Source organism: Pongo pygmaeus, chromosome 6 (assembly GCF_028885625.2).
Source record: "Pongo pygmaeus isolate AG05252 chromosome 6, NHGRI_mPonPyg2-v2.0_pri, whole genome shotgun sequence".
In the NCBI taxonomy this organism is placed as follows: Eukaryota; Metazoa; Chordata; class Mammalia; order Primates; family Hominidae; genus Pongo; species Pongo pygmaeus.
In genome coordinates, this window is record NC_072379.2 from 104,173,488 (window position 1) to 104,195,464 (window position 21,977).

The window sequence follows — 21,977 nt, forward strand, 5'->3', positions numbered from 1 at the left end:
GCTACCTTCCCATCTCAGGCTGCGGGGCGTGCAAAACTCAAAACTCAGGGCCCCCGGACCCCCGGGTTCCCCGCGCGGTGCGTATCTTCGGCTCTCAGAGAACCACTGCATGGACTTTGCTCCAGGGTCAGCAGAGCGGGAGGGCGAATTTACGGCTCTTGGAAGACGATGCTAACGGGCCTAGCCCCCGAGCCGTTTCCAGCGCTCCCTGTCGTGAGACGAGGGTGGCCCGGGTTTGCGCAGGCAACCTTTGGCCAGGAATCTGATTCCTGGGAGAATTCACTTCAGGCTTAACAGCTCTAGCCAGCTAGAAAGGGAGCGCTAGATTTCCTCTGGATTTTGGACGTTGGGTGCTTTAGTTGAGATTTTCACCCTTTAAAGAAGGCTTTAAAAAGTCTTCTGTTACTTCTTTTTAACAAATCCTTTTGTTTACTAGAATTATCTAAACTATATGGACACCGCCCTCACCCCACAAGCGACATTTTTTTTTCTCTCTTTCCCCAGCACCCTTTTAACCCTCACCACTGCTGTTTCCCAAGTTGTCACAGCTGAAGCACACTGATTGGAAGTTGCTTTGTACTGACTGAGTTCTGCCCTGGCTGAGCCATCTAATAATTTCCCTGAGCTTGGCACCCTGTATGGCTAAGCCAGTGTTAGGATGGGCGATGAAGGAGGAGCTGCGGATTTGCCTTTAGTTGTGATGTTTGTGTGAGTCGGCTTGTTTGTGTCAGACTCAGATAAACTGCATTTGCCTTTGCTCTCTTTGGAAGGGCTCCTACATAGCTAAGGTGTCGCTGGGTGAAGAATTCCCATTGTGAGAATTGGTGGTGTTAACAAATATGTATTACTTGTTGACCTCTTGTTATATGCTGGACCCTGGGCTTGACGTTTCCTTCCTTCTTTCTTTCCTTCCTTCCTTCCTTCCTTCCATCTGTCCATCTTAAGTCAACCAATATTGCCTGTCATGGAACAGCTGTCCCCTCCTGTTAGGAGGGAAAGATGAGTGAGACCCATCCTCAGCCTCACAGAGATGCAGTCTGGTGGTCTCTGGAAGAAGGAAGCTGTGAAACTTACCGATTCCTTGGGAAAACAGGCAGGTACACAGGGACTGGCCTGTGCAGTGGGTGGGGTGGTCTCTCAGCTGTGCCAGTTCATAGGAGGAACCGAAATCTGGTTAGGAGTGAACAGAAACTGTGTAACAGAGAAGATGGGATCTGCTCTGCATCTTGGAAATTACCAAAGATTTGTAATGGTAAGGTGAAGACTGGTCTTGCGGAGGGAGGGGGAATAATGGTATTAGCAGAGGCTTCAAGCTGAGTATAAACATGGTATGTTTGGGTGTTGAGCATGGTTTGTCTGGGATGGAGAATTGTTACTGGGGGCTTGGGGGTGATGCATTTTGATACCCAGGCCTGGATCAAATTATGGAAGGCACCAAACGGCAGCCTAAAGAGTCTGGATTTTGTTTGACAATGGGGAGCTACTGAAGGGCTTTCTGTACCATAAAGATAAGTTAAAAGTGTGAGTTAGAAAGATTGGAGTATGGAGCCTGGTTAGAAAAGTAGTGCTGCAATATTCATGGTGTGAAGAAATGAAAGCCTGAACTTAGGTGGTGCTATGCAGGTAGACAAGAGGAGACAGATGTGAGACTCTGTGAAGAGAGCACCTGATCGGAGGGTGTGCTGTTGTGCTAGATTTAGAGGTGGGGAGAGAGAATGCGAGCGCTCTGAGGCATGAGTAATCAGATGCTGGAACATTTTCCCTTTCCCTTCTGCTTCCCTATTTTCCCTCTATTTATTATCTATTTTGATGTTTATTCCTGTGTTGTTGTGCATGCAAGGAAAGTGTGGGCAGTGGCTAATGTGGCCCCAAAGGTCTGTACCTCCTGGTGTTCGTGCCCTTGTGTAATCCTCTTTTCTTTAGTGTGGGCTAGACTTAGTCACTTGCTTGTAACAAAGAGAATATCGCAAAAGTGGTGGGATGTCATTTCTGAGGTTAGGGTACAAAACTGCTGTCACTTCTGTTGCTCTCACTCTCTCTTGCATGCGCTGTCTTGCTCTAAGGGAAGCCCACTTCCATGTTGTAAGCTGCCTTATGGAGAGGCCTGTGTGGCAGGTAACTGAGGGAGGCCTCTGGTCATCAGCCAGTGGGAAACTGAGGCCCTCAGTACAACAGCCAGTGAGGAGCTTAATCCTGCTAGTAGCCATGTGAGTGGACCACTTGCTGGGAGTCAGTGACTTGCGCTTCCAGAATGCTGTCTCCTCTTCTGGGAGCTACTATAAACCACTCAAAAAAATCAAAGGTGGCTTATCATCAGAAGTCAGGGCACCTCAGTTATAGTGAAGCAAATCAGTGGTTCCATATTTTAACATGAGCTTACTTTCCCAGCGGAGTCTCTCAAGTGGAGGTTACTACACAGGACCTTGAAGAGAGTCTGACAGTCCAAATATTATTTCCTTCTATTTGGGATGATTTTACTCCACAGTACGGTAAATTGTGGGCTAGAATCTAAAAGTGATTTAGCATCTCTACAAAAGAAGACTTCATATGCATTGCCACGTTTAATTGATAACAGAGTAGATCTACATTGTTGCAGTTAGTTATGGAGTATAATTGTAGAGTTGCTTTACTCTAAGCCTTCCCCAGTCTCTCCATTGACTATAGAGATAATAATACTGACTTGTTGAAACTATAACCCATCTATGACTGTGTTGGATAACATGACTGTCAATCAAATTGCGTAACTGAGAGGCAGAGAATAAAGAAAGCATCGTTCATCAAACTACTAGACATTTACACTTGACTTTGGATGAAAATTGAGGTCAATTGGAAGTAGTGTTCAGGTTTACATGCTGTGTATATATTATATACATATCAATACTCATATCAACTATATATGGTGGTCGATTTATTACAGAATTGAATTCCTTTTGGTAGTAAATAATTACAAATACTGTTAGAGGCAACAAGAATCTAATACATCCTTAATAAGGATAAAGTGACCTGTAAAACAGTAATTTAAAGCATATTAGTATGATGTCTATGTGATAAAACTATCTAGCAAAGGCAAAACACCCTCTTCCCCTCATGATTAATGTTTAGGAAGATAAAAGAATCTAAATATTTTTATTGTTTTATTATCTTTCTTAGGAAAATGACAGTGTGGTTGGTTTAATTAAAAAGGAGAGTCTCCCATAGACCAAATAAAGAAATCTGTTCTGTTTTGATGACAATGGAAAATACCTATTTAATTTGAATAACACCTGGTTCTGTAGAAATGTGCATCTAATATGTATCCTGCATTCACTTAGTCTGATTCGTGTGCTGTTTCACCACATTATTGAAAAGAAGAGGAGAGGGAATATTAGCTCTCTCATTTGAGGATATTAAACTCCTGCTGGGGTTGAGGCACCGTGTGAGCACCCTACTTCCTACCTAGACTGTTGGGAGTTACCTGGAGGCAATGAGGAGAAAATGACATGTTCCATTAGAATGAGGCATCCCCGGAATTATTTGATGTTCTTTGCCTTATTTGAATCCATCTATCCCATCTGCCACTCTTCCCTCTAAATTTATTTCCCTAACCCATTCTCCCTGAGAATTATAGTTTGGGGGAAATTTGTTACCTACGTTGTTACCTTTTATAAAAGCTCTCGGCATCTGGAGGGCAGGTGTGCCTTCTACTCTGCCTTGCTAGACAACTTTACCTGCCTCTTTCCTGCCACTTGCAGGCTGCTGGATTAAAAACAGGACTGGATAAAAGGCCCCCAGTAGCAACAGGAGTGGGAACGAAAATAGAAATTCCAGGCTTTTACTTATTGGTTTCAATACAGAGCCCTAGCCATGTGCCAGGCCTGGCTAACCATGGACTCTATTAATAAATATAACTACACAAACATTTGCATTCTGACTGGGGCAGAACAGCCAGCACGGGAGTGTGTTATCTCAAGGGAAAGCTGTCTTAAAACTCTTGACTGATTCACCTGTGACTTTGGCCAGTTGGTGCTCCCTGGAACTGCTCTGGTGTTGAAGGTTGAGGTCATCTCTGTTCCCCAGAATGTGGCAGATCCAGCCCTATTCCTGACCACTATCCTTTTGCAAGGACGAGACAGGAGAGATGATAGCTTCTCTTTAGGATTCTTGTAGAAATCACTTTTGGCCCTTAACCTACATATAAAGAAATTTAACATTAATGTACACATATTGATTTGAGCAAAGCCCATCCATATCTCCAAACCTACCATTTACTATGGTGCAGGAGGCAGTACAGGGTGGAGGCCAGAGCATAGGCTTGAGGTGGGCAGGTATGAATTAGAATTGCCCTTTAGTCATTTGCTTGAGAACCTGCCTTGATCCATCTGAACCTCAGGCTCCTCATTTCTGAAATGGGCAGTAAAGCTCTTCTCTTGGGATTGTTGTGAGGAGTAAGTGAGATTCTGAGTACTGAGCCCCAGGCATAGGGCCTGGCACACAGTGGACAGTGGCTCAATGTTCACTGTGATGATTACTTCAGTTTCAGTGCATCATTTAGACAGCAGCTGCCAGTCAGAGACAGGCTGACACTGACCTAGGAGTAGCTCCTCTGGTTGCTTCTGACAGACATCCTTCTGCTTAGAAAGGAAACTTAAAGCACTTCTCTCTTTTACATGGAGCTGCTGGCCTGTATCAGTTATGTAGAGGCCTCTGTCTGAAACCTCTGCCCAAAACCTCCTCTTGACATATACATCATGGTAATACATAAATATACCTTTCTTCAGGAAAGGTCCTAAAAGACCGTTTGCTTTGCAGAGGAACTGCAAAATCCAGTTTGGTTGCAGAAAAAACTGCCTTTGCATGATGAGGTAAATAGTCGTCTTAAAACTGAGTAGAGTGTGATTTCTGCTTGTTATTGTTTTCTTTGAAAAATTTGTTTCTTCCATAAAAGAAACTTGACAGTGAATTTTGAAAATCATGTGATATAGTTTGGCTGTGTCCCCACCCAAATCTCAACTTGAATTGTATCTCCCAGAATTCCCATGTGTTGTGGGAGGGACCCAGGGGGAGGTAACTGGATCATGGGGGCTGGTCTTTCCCATGCTGTTCTCGTGATAGTAAATAAGTCTCACAAGATCTGATGGGTTTATCAGGGGTTTCTGCTTTTGCTTCTTCCTCATTTTTCTCTTGCTGCTGCTGCTGCCATTTAAGAAGTGTCTTTTGCCTCCCGCTGATTCTGTGACCTCCCCAACCATGTGGAACTGTAAGTCCAATGAAACCTTTTTTTTTTGGAGACGGAGTCTTGCTCTGTCACCCAAGCTGGAGTGCAATGGCACAATCTCAGCTCACTGCAACCTCCGCCTTGCGGGTTCAAGTGATTCTCCTGCCTCAGCCTCCCAAGTAGCTGGGATTACAGGCATCCACCACCACACCTGGATAATTTTTGTATTTTTAATAGAGATAGGGTTTCACCACATTGGCCCGGCTGGTCTTGAACTCCTGACCTCAGGTGATCCACCCACCTTGGCCTCCCAAAGTGCTGGAATTACAGGCATGAGCCACCATGCCTGGCCTAAGCCTCTTTTTATTCCCAATTTTGGGCATGTCTTTATCAGCAGTGTGAAAACATCATGAATAAACATGTTCTCCTCATGAGATAGTAAAACAATAGAGATAAGGGAGAAATATCCCCTTCAAATGTGGTCACTTCTGTACCCCCAGGTCTAAAGGCATTTTTCATACCATTTTCTAGACATTTACCTACTGTATATGTCTGTCATTACGGGTGTAGATGATATTGCTGTGTGTGTTGTCTTTTTTTTTCTTTTTAATGTGAATAGTATCACTTTACGGACATTTTTCTTTAATTTTCTTTTTTCACATGTGCTGTTAAATGTTATTATGTATGGAAATACCTCATTCTTTTAAACTGCTTCATGGTATTCCATAAAATGTTCCAGGGTCTATTTATCTGTTATTTTTATTTTTATTTATTTATTTATTTACTTTTTGAGACAGAGTCTTGCTCTGTCGCCCAGGCTGGAGTGCAGTGGCGCTATCTCGGCTCACTGCCACCTCCACCTCCCGAGTTCAAGTGATTCTCGTGCTTCAGCCTCCCAAATAGTTGGGATTACAGGCACCCGCCACCATGCGCGGCTAATTTTTGTATTTTTACCAGAAGTGGGGTTTCACTATGTTGGCCAGGCTGGCCTTGAACTCCTGACCTCAAATGATCCACCCACCTTGGCCTCCCAAATATTTATCTGTTAAGTTGATAGACATTTAGGTTTCTAGTTTTTAAGAAAAATAGGTAGTCAATGTCTTTATTTTTATATATGCTTCCTGGGCACGTGAGGAAGTATTACTACCCAGAAATAGAATTGCTGGGTATGTGCATTTTTAATTTTAATAGTTCTGTCAGATTGTCTTCTGAAGTAGCTGAGTAATTTATACTTCCACTAGCAGTACAGAGATGTGCCCATTTCCTTAATTAATGCTCCACATTTTCAAACCTTTTAAATTTTGCCAATGTTATGAGTAAAAAAAATTTGATTTGTATTTCCCTCATTTGTGGTGTGTTTTTGAGCATTTTCCTCTCATGTTCATTGTATTTGTACTCTGTAAATTGCTGTTAGTATCCTTTGATGATTTGTCATTGGTATTTTTTAGAGCTGCTTATTGATTTGTAGGAATTCTCTATGTATTCTCAATTTGGATCTTTTCTCTATTTGGAAATAATGTAATTTTCCAGCTTCTTGCTTTTCTTCTTTTGACCTTGTTTATGGCATCTTTTCCACACACGTTTTTTCTCCCCTTTGGAAATAGTCGACATTTCAGGCTTTTCCTTGAGGCCTTTTGTTTTTAGTGTCTTGCCTAAGAAGACCTTCACTTCCTAAAGGTCATAAAATGGTTTCTTATATTTTCTCTTTATGCTTTATAGGTGTTTGGTTTTTTATTCAGATCTTGGAATCTTTTGGTTAATGATATGAGGTAAAAAATTAATTTTCAATCTTTTTCCAAACAGTTACCATTCATCCTGAGAACCATATATTGAATAGTTTATCCTTTCTGTAGAGATCTTTCTTATGCTTATTTTCCAAACACCTGGTTCTGTTTCTGAGCTCTTTTTCTGTTCATTGCTTGAACTGTTTTTTTTCCTGCACCAATTAATTACTCTTCTTTAAATAATATGCTTTGTGGTCTACAAAAAATCTTTTTCATTATAGATTTAGTAAATTCTGTCTCTAAAAAATTATTTTTTTTAATTCCTGGGAAGTGTGTTATACATGACATTGTTCAACATTTGCCATGTCTAGAAGATCATAGGAAACAGAACCTCACCTCATGCCCACAGGATGCTGTAAAGATGGGCCCAATGACTACAGCCAGCTCAGATCTTGGTGAAGCTTCCCCTGAGATTATTTTCCAAGACAAATATCTCAGACTTGGGGAAATGAATTATTGAGAGATATTGTCTTCTAAGTTTCTAAAAAGGCCAACCTCTGTGGGTGGTGGTTGGGAATTTTCTTGAATGATGTGGACGCTCCCAGCTGTCCGTCAGGCCAGAAGGGAGAAAGTACAGCCATGGAAAGTGAAGGCTGGAGGAGAGGGAGACAGCAGACCTGAGACAGGGCATGGAACCCCTGGGCTTCCCAGAGGGGAAGGGACTGAAGATCTCCCTGGGTGGTGGGAGAGAAGCAGGTGGACCCTGTGGGCTGGGAGCTGGGCCAGGCAGCGTCTGGAAAGAGGACCTGTCTGGAATGACCAAGGTATGACTCTGGAATCCTTCAAATCCAGTACCCAGCTGTAAGGTTTTCTGTGTTGTCATTTCTTTTACTTTACCCAAGTTTTTATTAAATGACCTAGCCTTTGATAGCTGTGCTATGGGAAACTAAATTATGAGTTTATACTGCTGTAGGAGCCACAACAGGAAGGCTGCAAGTATCCAGCTTCATGCCAGCCCTGTGTGGTAACAGCACCATTATTCAAGAGAAGATGGCAATGCTGGGAACCTGGCAGGCAGCCAAGTAGTAAGTGAGCAGAGGGGGATGCCTGGGCTGTGATGTTGTCCTTAACACTTTCCCCCAGCCCTACGTTTTAATACCCTGCAAAGGAGGAAATCCTGGAAGTGAGAGACCAGAGTCTGGGTTTTATTTATATGACAGGAAGTAGAAGCTAGAACCTTTAAGGTCACAGAACACCCATAGTAGAACTTAAAGTCCAGGTCTCCTTTGGTGGGAGGCCAGCTTGCTGTTTCCCAAGAATGATGCTACGGCCATAAATTTGAATTTCTGTGTAGGCCAGTGTTTCTCGACTGTGGGCAGTTTTGCCACCCCCTCTTCCCAGAGGACATTTGGCAATGTCTGGAGACATTTTTGGTTGTCATGACGGGGGGGTGAAGGTGCTACTGATATCTAGCGGGTAGAAGCCAAGGATGCTGTTAAACTTCCTACACTGGAATGCACAGGACGGCCCCTACTTCAAAGGTTGATCACGTCCAAAATGATAGTGATGAGATCGAGAGAAACCCTGATGTAGGCCAGTTAATTTTAGATTTTCTTTTTTTTTTTTCATTCCTAGATAATAAATGCCTAACTCTCACCAACTACCTTGCCATCGTGGGCTTCTTTGATCAGAAATCTAGTAAGAGTGTGGTGGGGGCTGTGAGACCATCATCACTACCAAAAAACCCGAAGTCTTTTCACTTTAAATATATGAAGGCCTAAATTATGTAATTGGATGAATGATATTTGTAGAGTCAAAGAGAATGTGAGCTCTCCGTCTTATGGGTATAGTTATTATGTAATAATAAAGTAATGTGGTCTTCTTTTATTGTCTTAATCTTTCACAAACCATTGCTTTCCTACTCCAATAGGAAGCCTGATCAGTGCTAAGACACTGATACTAGATAGCTCTTATTATTGCCAATGTATGGATGATGAAACTGAGGCTCAGAGAGGAAGTAAAATAAAGCATGGCTCCCCCCTACTGGTTTACTGTATTCCAAAGTTATTAAACACCTGGCCAGCACTGCTGTGTAGGTTGTACACTGCACAATTGTGTCCCTTCTAGGGAGTCAGTGTTCAAATCACAGACATCAGAGATATATTATGATAATTTTTCTGGCAGATGGCAGTAAAGTAGCTTATTCTAACAGAATCGGGAATATAAAGACTATTTTCTAACAGATTAGAGTTTTTTTGAAGCAGGTGAGCCTTTTCCTGATGCTCACTCAGGTGCTAGATGGACTAGCAGAAAGAATGGTGTTATTGATGTCTCTTTGTATGTGTTACCAGTTCACCTGGGAATTTTACTTTTTGCTGGAAAAGGAGTCACCCTCCCTTGCCAACCACATGTGTGGTTATACGTTGGTATTGCAGAGTGATGCCATTTACAAGTAATACATTTGAGTTGGCAGATTTCCCAAGGTTTCTTTTGTGTATGAGAAACATAGTGCCTTGGGTCATGGAATAAATATAAGAGCCTCGGTATCTAATTTTGGTTGTTCACACTTCAGTTAGGGCTTAAGTCATCCTAAGCTAGGCTTGGAAGAAAGAGACATTGACATTTATATTAGTTTAATAAATTTGGCAGCGGGGAGGTGCAAAGAGTGTTATTTCAATTATAGATTGACCCATGATTGATTTAGCAACATGCATTGCTTAGGTTGTAATCGATGCCAAGTAATGGCAGGTTCTGGACTCTTAGGAAGGAGGGCACAAATGTTGGGGAATTGATCAATGGATGAGCTCCATATTGGCCTTCTACAGGGAGAATAAAAATACAAGTAAAATATTGTAAGATGGGAGTGATAGCATTGCAGATGTTAACACAGCCTGTCCAAGCTTTTATCCTTTACCTATGCAGCCATTTTTTAACACATGGGACACTATTCTTCAACAGATTTGTTCTCTTCTAAGTTTGTTCTGAATCTGTAGTGTGTGTCATTTCATGGTGTTTTAAAGAGGAAAAGGCCTTGCTTCAGTTGAGAAGGCTTTGATTTTTCTACTTACGCAAATACCCTGGCATTCAGGGAATTTGGCTAATTAAAAAAATTATCTCTTATAATGCCTAGTTACTACCCCAGTTTGTGTTGGAGGTGGAGTATACAAAGGAATTACAACCCCCACTTTATAATCGGGATAAGAGAGGTTGACAGACTTACCTTGCCTGGCCGAGTGCCAAGTGCCACGTGGTATAGACTAAGAATAGTTGCTTCTCACGAGGAGCTTATTTAGTTTGAGGGAGATTGTGTGCAATCAATAATTAGGAAACAGGATAGCCTGTGAGAAGATGCTGATCTGATGTGCAGGTAATAAATGTCACAGGAGGCTGAGCAGCAAGGATGGCTGTGGTGGGCAGCAAAGTCTCAGGAGAGAGGAGAAACTTGAGCCCCCCTGCGAAAGGCAGGGAGGATATAAATAGCTGGTGGGCAGAGTGACCCAGGGCTGAAGGATGTGAATAGTGGCCATCTTAAGTAAGAGCCTCAGGTCACAGAGATAACAGTTCCCTGTATAAAGACCTTAGTGGAAACCAGGTGAGTCTCAGGAAGTTTGGAATCAAGAAGACTTTAAAAGAGTTGCACAGTGTTTCCAAGATTAAAATCTGCAATATGACATAGTATAGGTAATAATACAGTGTGTTCTTAGTCAAGTGGTATATTTCTTTTTTTTCTTTCTTTTTTTTTTTTGAGATGGAGTTTCACTCTTGTTGCCCAGGCTGGAGTGCAATGGCGCAATCTCGGCTCACTGCAACCTCTGCCTCCCAAGTTCAAGCGATTCTCCTGCCTCAGCCTCCCTGGTAGCTGGGATTACAGGCATGTGCCACCACACCCAGCTAATTTTGTATTTTTAGTAGAGAGGGGGTTTCTCCATGTTGGTCAGGCTGGTCTTGAACTCCCGACCTCAGGTGATCCGCCCCCCTCAGCCTCCCAAAGTGCTGGGATTACAGGCATGAGCCACCATGCCTGGTCTTAAGTGGTATATTTCTTTGATAAATACTTTTTTTCAAGAACAAATCTCTAAAATTAGAGCTCTGTCGATCCAAACAAGCTAATTAGGTGAGAAAGATGAACTTTTCAAAATCCTTTAACCATCTGGTCGGCATGTTTAAAAACTACAACCAATCGTACTGATAAAAGGGTAGTCTCTACGTTTGTGGCTTACCCTTGAACACTCCAACACTGGGTCATTTTTGTAGACAGAGTATATAAAATTTTCATTCTAAGTAAGCTGACCAAACAGCTGAGTCTGCCTAGGAAGTCCTGGATTATGCTACTTGTCCCAGTAAAATTATTAATAGCTTCCCCTTTCAGAATCAAAAGTGTCCTGGTTTAGATGATAAATTATATGGCTACCCTAATTTTAAATGATGCACTTTAGTCTTTTTTGTTTACTCTGTGAGTTGCCAGTGGCCAAAAAAGATGTTTCCAGCTTAAGAGTATTTGCCCATATGTGCATCCTATCTTTATGAAGTAGTTGTATTTTTTCCCTTGCACAGAAAGCAATCATTGCAAAAAATTCAGAAGGAAATGAAAGGCATAAATAAGAGTTATAAGCCTATAAATAAGTGTTAATATTTTGATATATATGTAATGCCACGCATTATTAATAATATATTTATATACCTTTAGATCCCCAATCTCCAAACCAAGCCACCTTATAGATATTAAATATCTAGAACTATATGATAACACAGCCAATATAGATCAATATAATCACTTTTTAAATAATCGCTTTTAGAGACTATAATATTCTAGTGATTGGTTCTTAAACTATAATATTTTTGACTAATCCCCAGTTTTGGCATTTAGGTTTTTCCGATATTTCTATATATTATTGACAGTGCTGCAGTAAATGTTGTGTGTAGCTAAATCTTTTTGTACATCTACGATTATTTCTTTCTCTTTCTTTTTTTTTTTTTTTTTTGGAGATGGAGTCTTGTTCTGTTGCCCAGGCTCACTGCAACCTCCGCCTCCCGGGTTCAAGCTGTTCCCCTGCCTCAGCCTCCCAAGTAGCTGGGACTACAAGTGCTTGCCACCACGTCTGGCTAATTTTTTATTTTTTATTTTTTTGTAATTTTAGTAGAGACAGGGTTTCACCATGTTGGCCAGGCTAGTCTCGAACTCCTGACCCCAGGTGATCCACCTGCCTCAGCCTCCCAAAGTGCTGGGATTACAGGTTTGAGCCACCGTGCCCAGCCTATGATTATTTCTTTAGGGTGCTTTTCTGTAAATGGAATTGCCAAGTCAAAGTGGATGCACATTTACAATTTTCAAATTGCCAAACTTTGCCAGTGTGTGTGAGAATTCCCATTTCCTCGTGGTCTCATAGGTGCTGTACGGATGATTCTTTTTCATCTTTCAGTCTGAGGAGAGAATTTCATCTCCAGCTTATTTCAGTTGTATCTCTGCTTATTGATGATTTGTATTTCATTTTTTTGTAAATTGCTTACCTTTCTTTTAGAGTGTTCACCTTTCTCTTAATGAATTGTGAAAGCTCTTTATATTTTAAATAAAATATCCCTTTATGTTATAAATTGCAAGATTTTTTCCTGACTTGCTATTTGTCTTTTAACTTTATTTATGGTAGATTTATGTGTATACAGATAAGATAGATTTATGTAGATTCAGAAGTCTTTACTTTTTATACGGTTATATCTATCAGTCTCTTCCTTTATAGAGTTTTGTACTTTTTAAAAGGACCAGGTTTGCAACAAAATTAACCTGTGAAACTTTTACAGTCTTATCTGATGCTCTAAAACCCTTGATCTCCTTGTTTCAAACTTTATAGTATGGGCATTGCACATAGGTGAGATAATTTTTGTTTCCATTTCCGTGGTTCATTATGTCCTTCAGAAGGGGTTTAGCCACTTTAGAAATTCACAGATAAGTCACTGCAAGTAAGAACTAGTGATGAGCATTCTTTTCCTCAACCACAAAACACACGTGCCTCTATTTGTATAATAGAAGGCTATAATGGGAGTCAAAGGGACTAGTTTGTTGAGAATGTTGCTGAATATATCATATTGTCCCATTGGTGTGCTTTATAATTGCACTGATGTGTTTTCCAGAAAACTGTGGCACCAACCCAGAATTCTAATACATAGTCAAGAAAATGCTACAGCCTGTTGTAGCTCCCACAAAGCAAGCAGCTCTCCATGGAATGGCGTCCCCAGGCTTCAACAGCAGAGTTATTACACCATGGTCAGGAGGGCCTGCCCCACAAGTGCACATCCCGCTCTAGCTAGGACCATTGTGCCTGAGTTTGCATCTGGGCTCCTATGCTGTTGTGCTGGCTTGAACCACATGGAAATCTCAAAAACCCCTTCTTTGTCTTTGAAGGTAGACTTGAGCATCCCTCTTTGCCCTTGGCCCTTTACTATGCCCATTTGGCCTTCTCAGTGTTTACACCAGGGGTAGGGAGAGAACAGAATCTCCTCTTTCTCTCCACCTTATAGTCTATTATAAGGTGGACTACCTTATAGTAGTCCACTTAGTTGTCCTCAGCCTCACCCCTGCTTCCATCAGAGTCCCTTTTCTTGTGGACTGGGAGAGGGGAGGTCTTGAGCACCGTTACAGCACCACCGTGATGCTGAGACAGGGTGACTCACCTCGGCCCTCAGCTTTCAGAGCCTTTCCCCCTGCGCTCGCAGTGGGGACCCTGGGATCTACCCCAGGTGCAATCTGAGGGTGCCAAACCCCATTATCTGATACCTCAAGAGAACTCCATCATGGGTGGGGTGTCTTGGGGATGAGCACCAAGGAGTAAATATTTGGTTTTGATAAGGAATTATGAAAGAGCAATAAATATGCTAACTGTAGAATAACCTGCTCCAACAGCAGAGAACCAGGTTTCTGATCCAACTCTGGGGTCCAGACCAGGGGCTTTAGAATAGTTTTTATTATGAAATAACCCTGTTAGGGGTTTGATTGGCCTCCTCCCAAGATGATGTACTTTTATATGAAGTGCATCAGGGGTCCCTTCTATTTGGAGAAGATAAACTAATTTCCTCCTGTCTATCCAGTGCCATTTGGTCTCCCTCTCCCATCCTCCTATTCAGTAGCCAAAGAATTAATTTGGCTACAATACAAACCTCTTCAGAGTGCTGGGGAGAGAGAGAAATCAAATATGAGCAAAGCCCATACCCTCTGTAGTGGGCAAAGCTCATTTGTAAATAATTTTAGTCTTGTTGCTCATTCAGTAATTCTGTATCCCTCCCAATAGGTATTGGCAGCATGTCAGATGGCCACCAGTTATGAAGAGCTTCCCCATTTCCGAAACCCCCCAGCTTCTCAAGCGTCTGTGAACTGGGGAAACCAGTTATGCTAAAGGAGTCGTAGACCCATTCTTTTCTCTTTTTGAGGGCTGGGGTGGGGAATGGTAGAGTGGAACAACATCTTCTATTCATCTACTCGTTCAAGAAGCATTTACAGAGCTCTCCTCTGTGGCAGGCCCTACCCGAGAGGTGGAAAAGAGAAATCTGGACACATCGTATGTCTCAGTTTTCCAAAGGCATTTCACGAAATGAGTAATAACCTCTGTTGGGCTGAATGGTGGCCCCTGAAGATACCAGGTCCTAATACTTGAAACCTATGAATGTTACCTTATTTGGTAAAGGCTTTGTAGAGGTGATTAAGTTAAGGATCTTGAGTTGGAGAGATTATCCTGGATTAGCCAGTTAGGCCCTAAATGCCATTAAATGTATCCTTGTATAAGAAGGAGACAGAGAAATAATGACACACGCAGAGGAATAGGTGATTTAAAGATGGAGCAGGAAAGATTTAAAAATGCTGGCGATGGAGATTGGAGTGAGGCAGCTACACACTGAGGAACACTGCAGCCAGCGGGAACTGGAAGAGGTGGGGAAGATTCTCCCTGCAGAGCTGCTGGAGGAGTGAGGTCTTTTGGCACCTTGATTTTGGCCCACTGAAACAGGTATGGGACTTCTGGCCTCCAGAACTATGAGAGAATAAATTTGTGTTTATTGACTCCTCCAAACCTGAAGAAAATGTGTTGTACAGTAGTCCCAGGACCATCCTTGCAGGTAAAATGGAGTCATGGGTCTAGAAGACAGTGCAAGTAGGTGTCAAGGTATTTGACCAACTCTGTCTATTATTCAGTCACATGGGAAATACTGACTGGCTACAGTGCTCCAGGCACTGGAGCAGTGGATAAGGCAGACAATATCCCCACTGACACTGGGGTAGGGGGAAGGAGCAGGTAATAAATAGGTAAATGAAAAATATGAACAAGGTAACTTTAGCAATTGACAAGTGCCTTAAAGAAAACAAAACAGGGTAATGTGGAATGCGGGACGGGGATCCTTTTAGACTAGGTAGTAGGAAGCCCTTTCTGGTGAGAAAGCCTTGGAGCTGAGTCCTGAAGATCATGGAGGAGCTACAATCTGGAGGGAGAGCATTCCAAGTGGAGTGAGTGCCAAGCACAGAGGCTCTGAGGTGGGAATGAGCTTCCTGTGTCTGAGAAGCAAACAGAAGGCCCAGACCCCTCTAAGTCAACAGGGAGATCATTGCTCAGGGAGGGCTGCGGGATTCTGTCCTAGGCTCTGCCCTGTACTGTTTTCATTTTTTATAATTAAATGGAAGAAAACATAATGCATCGTAAATGCGCAGGCAATATAAAGCTGGTAGGATGTGTATTGGGTTAGAGTCGGGTTGAGTTTCAAAATACCTTGACAGGCATGAACAAAACAATGAACTTCAACAGGGACAAATTGTGAAGTCCTGACTTGGGTCTGAGAAAAAGTATTTGCCTAAGTCAAGAATGGGAACCTGATTTGAGTGCGGTACTGGTGTGAAGTCCCTGAAGCTGAGTGTCAGCACATAGCATGATGTGACTGACATAAAAAAGTCAAGCAGTTTTACAACTTTTTTAAACTATGGGGTACAACTCCAGGGAGGAAGTAGCCAGGGGTCTGTTTGTGGAGGACTGAGTGGGTATCACGTTAATAAATGTTTAATGAGCACATATTATGTGCCTGGCACTGACTAGGCTTTGGAGTAAATAACAGTGAATAGGATAGAAACATTTGATGACTTCATAGAGCTTACATTCTAGGGAGAAGTTAGACATGGCAGATTTAATTATGCACATATCTTTTTCACTGTATTAGATTTTTTCAGATTATAATATTATAGTAATAAAATAGCAATATCAAATATTACTGAAATACATAACATAGGAAAAAATATGACCTGTCAGCTCATCCTTCCTCCCCAGACATAGCCACTGTCAACCAGTTTGTGCGTATTTTTGCAACTTTTAAAAATATGTATGCAATGTATTTTTAAAGCATAAAAGGGGAATCATACACTTTTGAATTTTGTTTTTTAGCTTCATATATCTGGGATATCCTCTCACATGAACACAAGGAAGTCTACCTCATTCTTTTTAATGTCTGAATAATATTTCATGCTATGGATGTATTATAGTTTATTTGACTAGTATCTTGTTGATAGATATGTGTACCGTTTCCATTTTCACTATTACAAGGATTTACAAACAATTTTTCTATATACCTTTTTATATAGTCTGTGGTCATATTTCTAAAGGACAGATTCAGAGAAGTGGGAATACTGGCTGGGCGTGATGGCTCACACTGGCTCACTATGACATCTGTAATCCCAGCACTTTGGGAGGGTGAGATGGGCAGATCACCTGAGGTCAAGAGTTTGAGACCAGCCTAGCCAACAGGGCAAAACCCCGTCTCTACTAAAAATATAAAAATTAGCTGGGCGTGGTGGCGTGTACCTGTAATCCCAGCTACTTGGGAGGCAGAGGCAGGAGAATTGCTTGGACCCAGGAGGTGGAGGTTACGGTGAGCTGAGATCAAGCCACTGCACTCCAGCCTGGGCCACAGAGCGAGACTCTGTCTTGCAAAAAAAGAAAAAAAAAGAAGTGGAAATACTGTGTCAAAAGGTATGGAAAATTTAAATGATAGATACCACGTTTCTTACCATTCAGGTTGTACCTCAATGAGAGTGCAAATGAGACCACATGTTTTCTTGCAGCCTTAACATTCCAGGCAGCGTAGACAGTGCAAGGGTCCTGTGGTAGAGGGAACCTGGTGTATCAGCAGGACTGAACAGATCCCCTAGGGGCAGAGAGCAGAGAGCCAGGTGGGGAGTGAAGAGGGAGGCACGGGCCAGACCTTGCAGGGCCTTGCGATTCATCTTGAGGGTTTTGGTCCTTATCCCAAGAGAAAGGAGAAGCCAAAGGGAATTTCATGCAATCTGACATGATGAGATAGGCATTTTGAACAGGTGCCTCTGGCTGCCGTACAGGGAATGGACTGGGAAGATGGAAAAGTAGATGTGAAGAGCACCTGGGGTAGCTATTTTGGGAGTCCAGGTGAGAGATGATAGCCTGGACTCGGGTGGAGGCTGGCCATGGAGAGGAGTGGCTCCATTTAACAGTTTTTTAGGCCACAGAACTGATGGAAGCTGATGCCTAAGTGGGCTTAGGTGGGGACTGAGGAAGAAGGCACTGTCCTGGAAGAAAGATGGAATGGGAGTTATCATTGGGATGATGAGATGTCAAAGGAGCAGGTGATGATTGGTCAAAAAAGTGAAGATCCAGAGGAGATACCTGCTTTAGAGAGCAGCCTTTGCACCCTTGTCTCTCATGCCCACAGCTCCATCAAAGGCAGGCTGACCATGGGATTCCGCCACCCTGGCCACAGCCGATTGGAGTGGGAAAGTACCTGAGCCATGGCCATAACGTGGTCTGGGGTGAAAGCCTGCCCATGAAGGGGACAGTGCCAAATGGAGCTGATGAGATGTCCTTCATGGAGTTTGAAGGAGAACCCAAGTGAGTGACAATGTTTGGAGCTGGGGAGTCAGAAGAAAGGCCACACAAGGAGGGGGCAGGAAATGGAAGTCATAAGTTAAAGTCACAAGGAAAGAAGGAGAGGAGAGAGAAGCAGGTGCAGAAGAAGGGGCTGAAGACCCATAGAGCACTAGAGAGGGATGGATGTCCTCTGTTCCCAGTATGGCTGAGTGCTTAAGAGCCAGGCTTTCGAGCTGAGCAGATCTGAGTTTGATTTCCCACCTCTTGTGCTAACTAGCTCAGTGACCTTGAACAAGCCACCCAACTTCTCTAAGATTGTTCTGTTCATAGACATTATTTATTTCTTGGAGTTGTTGTGAGCTTTACAGAGATACGCATGAATACCAAAGAAGATATTTACAACACAAAACCACCAGAGAACTGGTCTCCAGACTTTTTTAAAAAAAACAAAAGTCTCTTACAAATCAGTAAGAAAAAGGCAGGCAGCCCAGTAGATAAACAGGCAAAATACTTGAACAGACACTTAACAAAAGAGGATAGTAAAATGGTCAAAAAAATGAAAAGATGATCAGCGTCATTAATAAAGAGAAACACAGTGAGATTCCATATGCAACAATGTGGACGAATCCTATGAACACAACGTTGAGCAAAAGAAGCAAGATAGAGATGAATGCATGAAGTATGATTCAATGTATTTAAAGTTTAAAAGACCGGACATTAAAACTCCAATTAAATATTTTATACTCTCATCAGAGGGGCATATATGAAAAATCAGATGATACCAACTGTTGGTGAAGATACAGTACAACAGGAAATCTATATGCTGCTGATGGAATGTAGGTTAGTATAACCATTTTGGAAAACACATTGGCATTATCGAATAAGACTAAAAACAAGCACAGTACACAACCCAGTAATTTTGTTCTTCGGTGTATGTATATAAGAGGAACTTTTCACATACACCACGTATACATATACGTATACGTGTATGTATGTGTATATATGTATATGTATGTGTATATACATATATGTATGTGTATGTGTGTATACATATACGTATATGTATGTAAATAGATTGTGATATAGTCACATAATGGAGTACTATACGGCACTGAGAGGGAATTAACTGTGTTATAGAGAACAATATGAATGAATCTTATAAACACGATGTTGAACAAAAGAAATAATATGTATGATTCTACTTCAGAATTCAAAAATAAGCAAAACTAAACTATAAATTATATAATGTAGTTATATATTTATATTATATAGCATAGACTGTTGAGGAAACTATAAAAAAAAAGTAAGGAAACAATGATCACGGACATCAGAGTAGTGGTTACATCTAGGAAGGGAGGGGCCCTGGGGCCTGAAGGGAGTGCTCAGAACAAGAGGACTCTGCAGTGCTTGAGCATTTTCTGTTTCTTGACAGAGCAGGTAGTTACACAAGTGTTTGCTTTGTGATTGTTCATTATACTGTACATTTGTTTTGAACACTCTAATCTAAGAGTATTTTATTCCACAATTTAAACAGTTTTTTTTTTAAAAAAAAGAGATAGCTAACACTTGTAAAATGCTTGGCATAGTGCCTGGCCCATATTAAGAGCTCAACAGATGGCAATTTTATTTACTGGTATAACCCAGTTGTTAGAGCCACATTGTATCCTAAGCAACCTTCCAGCTCCTGAACCAGCTCTAGTCTCCATGCGGTCTGGCTTTGAGGTTGAGATTCCAGATCCCTCTGTTTCTCAGGGTGGCCCCAAATAAACCCTATTACTTAAGGCAGTGCTTTTCAATGGATATGTGATGGTTTATTTTATTGCCTTAAATGCTTCCCAAGTGAGCTGCAATGTGTAAGACTTTTTTTGGGAGCATTTCTGTTGTTATGCAGTTCTAGAAAGCTAGATTGCTAATTGAGCACCGCATGATGTGGGAATAGAGTCAGAGTCTAGCCTGCTGCAGGTCAGAGTTCAGGGAGCAGAGGTGGAACCTGATGGCAATCTAGTGCCAAAGAGAAAAGACCTTCTGGGTTTCAAAGACAGAGGCTATTAGGGAAGTAAAGATACACTCAACTAGCAGTCATGTGGATGGGGACCAGAGGAATCCCAGGACAATTGTGGATACCCTTTTAAGCCTTCAAGTGTGTAACCCCAAATTCTAGCATTCCACAGAAAGGGTGACAATCACTGATTTAAGGTAATCTGAGAATGTCTATTCCTTGCAAGCCTAATAAAGAAGTTGCCATTTCATAGTCATCAGAAGGGTTGTTGTATACAATAGCTAATGATAATACTAGCTAATAATTATTGGGTGCTCAACAGAAGCCAGGCACTGTGCTAATATTTCATTCTCACCTCAACCCTAGGAGGTAGGTACTGTTATCTCCCTTTCAGTAGATACAGCTGAGGCACAGGAGTTCAGTAACTTGCTGAATTTCACACAGCTGGTAAATGCTAGAGCCAGGAAGGATAATTCTTAGTCTCTAGTTCTAGAAGCAAGGGTGTGGCCCAGGGTTTAGGAGTTAGATGGAAGGACGTTTTGCTAACAGTAAGCAAAAACATCCCAACAGGCCAATCCAACATTGGAATGGGGAGTTTTAGAAAATAGCAAATTCTCTCTAAGCAGCATGACTATCAAATATGTTTTAGAAGAGATTTTTGCATTGGGTAGCAGGTTGGACTAAATGCCTTTCAAGGTCCTTCAAAGAACCCAAGATTAAAAGTTTAGATCTTGGTAGAGCTTCAGATTGGGAGCTGGACTATATGCTTTTTTTTTTTTTTTTTAATTTGCACTTCCAAACTCCAATGCATACCCTGATGCATAAACTATGTACACTTTTTATTTTGATGTTCATGAACTTCTCTTGAGACATGGTAAAATTATTTTCCCTATGTGGTTGTTTTTTTTTTTTTAAGTCTTTTAGCTGATGGCAGTTGTGTAGCATCTTTCTGACCAGCAAGAAAATGCCTTTCTAATCTCTAGAAGAGAAATTGTTTGCATAAGGTGTTCTCCCACATTTACGTCTTTAATTTCAGATGAGAGGCACTGATCTTTTCATAAGGACTTTCCTGCTATACCTCCCACAAATGGTGTGTGTCTTGTGAACTCTATAGGTGTGGCATTGATAATGGTGTTTGATAGTGTTTGGGCTGTTCAAAATCTGCCCTTTATACTGAAATGATATGTCTGGCTTTGTTTCCAGGATTACAGAAACTTCTTTGGTCTATTTCCATGACTGCATTCAGTGGAGACACATTACTTTCTGCTTTTCAGAGCCTGAGACCACCTTCCAGGACAATGGAGACATAAGGTGACATTTCTAGTTGGAGTTGGCACTGATTGAGCCTTTGCCATTACTTGGCGAAATTAATTTGGTTGTGGTTGGTTATTTGACCTGGGGGTAGCATTTTTCCATGGGCAGAATAATAGAGCTGAGTTGCATATAGTTGTTTTTAAGGTCTTTGGATAATAACCATTTTAACCAAATGTGTAGAGGCTTTGAAATTGCCATATGTGCAACTTAAGTTATCATTTCACATACAAGTAGTTCATTAAATATATTAATTGAGTTTATTGAACATATGCTTTTAAAAATAGACTTTGTATTTTAGAGCAGATTTAGGGTTCACAGCAAAACTGAGCAGATAGTACAGAGATTTCTCATATACCCACCCACTTGCATAGACTCCCAACTAACAACATCCCCCACCAGAGGTGGTACATTTGTTAGAGTTGATGAAGCAACACTGACACCTCATTATCCCCCAAAGTTCACCATTTATATTAGGGTTCACTCTTGGTGTTGTACATTCAGTGGGTTTGGACACATTTATAATGACATGTATCCACCATTATAGTATCATACAGAGTAGTTTGCTGCTCTACAAATAGTTTGTGTTCCACCTAGGCATTCCTCCCACCGTTGTAATCCCTGGCAACCTTTTTTTTATTTTGTTTTACCTTCTCCATGGTTTTGCCATTTCCAAAATGTTGCAAAGTTGAAATTAACAGTATGTAGTCTTTTCCAATTGGCTTTTTCACTTAGCAATATACACTTAAGTTTCCTCAATGTCTTTCTGTAGCTTGAGACAGCTCATTTCTTTTTAGAGCTGAATAATATTCCATTGTCTGGATGTATGGCAGTTTACTTATCTGTTCACCTTCTGAAGGATGTCTTGGTTGCTTCCAAGTTTTGGC

General features: G+C 41.6%; 1 protein-coding gene and 1 long non-coding RNA gene across 8 annotated transcripts in view; one reads left to right on the top strand and one right to left on the bottom strand.

Annotated features, from left to right (window-relative positions):
* ATXN7L1 (ataxin 7 like 1) overlaps positions 1-114 on the bottom strand; it is a 270,423-nt gene extending 270,309 nt beyond the window's left edge. For 6 of the 7 annotated variants that reach the window (XM_054495144.2, XM_054495140.2, XM_063668428.1 and 3 more), the window contains exon 1: positions 6-114. The gene's annotated coding sequence lies outside the window, so the exon portion shown is untranslated. The remainder of the gene's footprint in view (positions 1-5) is intronic. The other variant, XM_054495146.2, reaches the window with a different exon arrangement.
* Positions 1-21,977, top strand: part of LOC134739937 (uncharacterized) — a 34,746-nt gene that overhangs the window by 491 nt on the left and 12,278 nt on the right. The window contains exon 2 of the long non-coding RNA XR_010127110.1: positions 20,983-21,090. This is a non-coding gene — a long non-coding RNA (uncharacterized LOC134739937). The remainder of the gene's footprint in view (positions 1-20,982; positions 21,091-21,977) is intronic.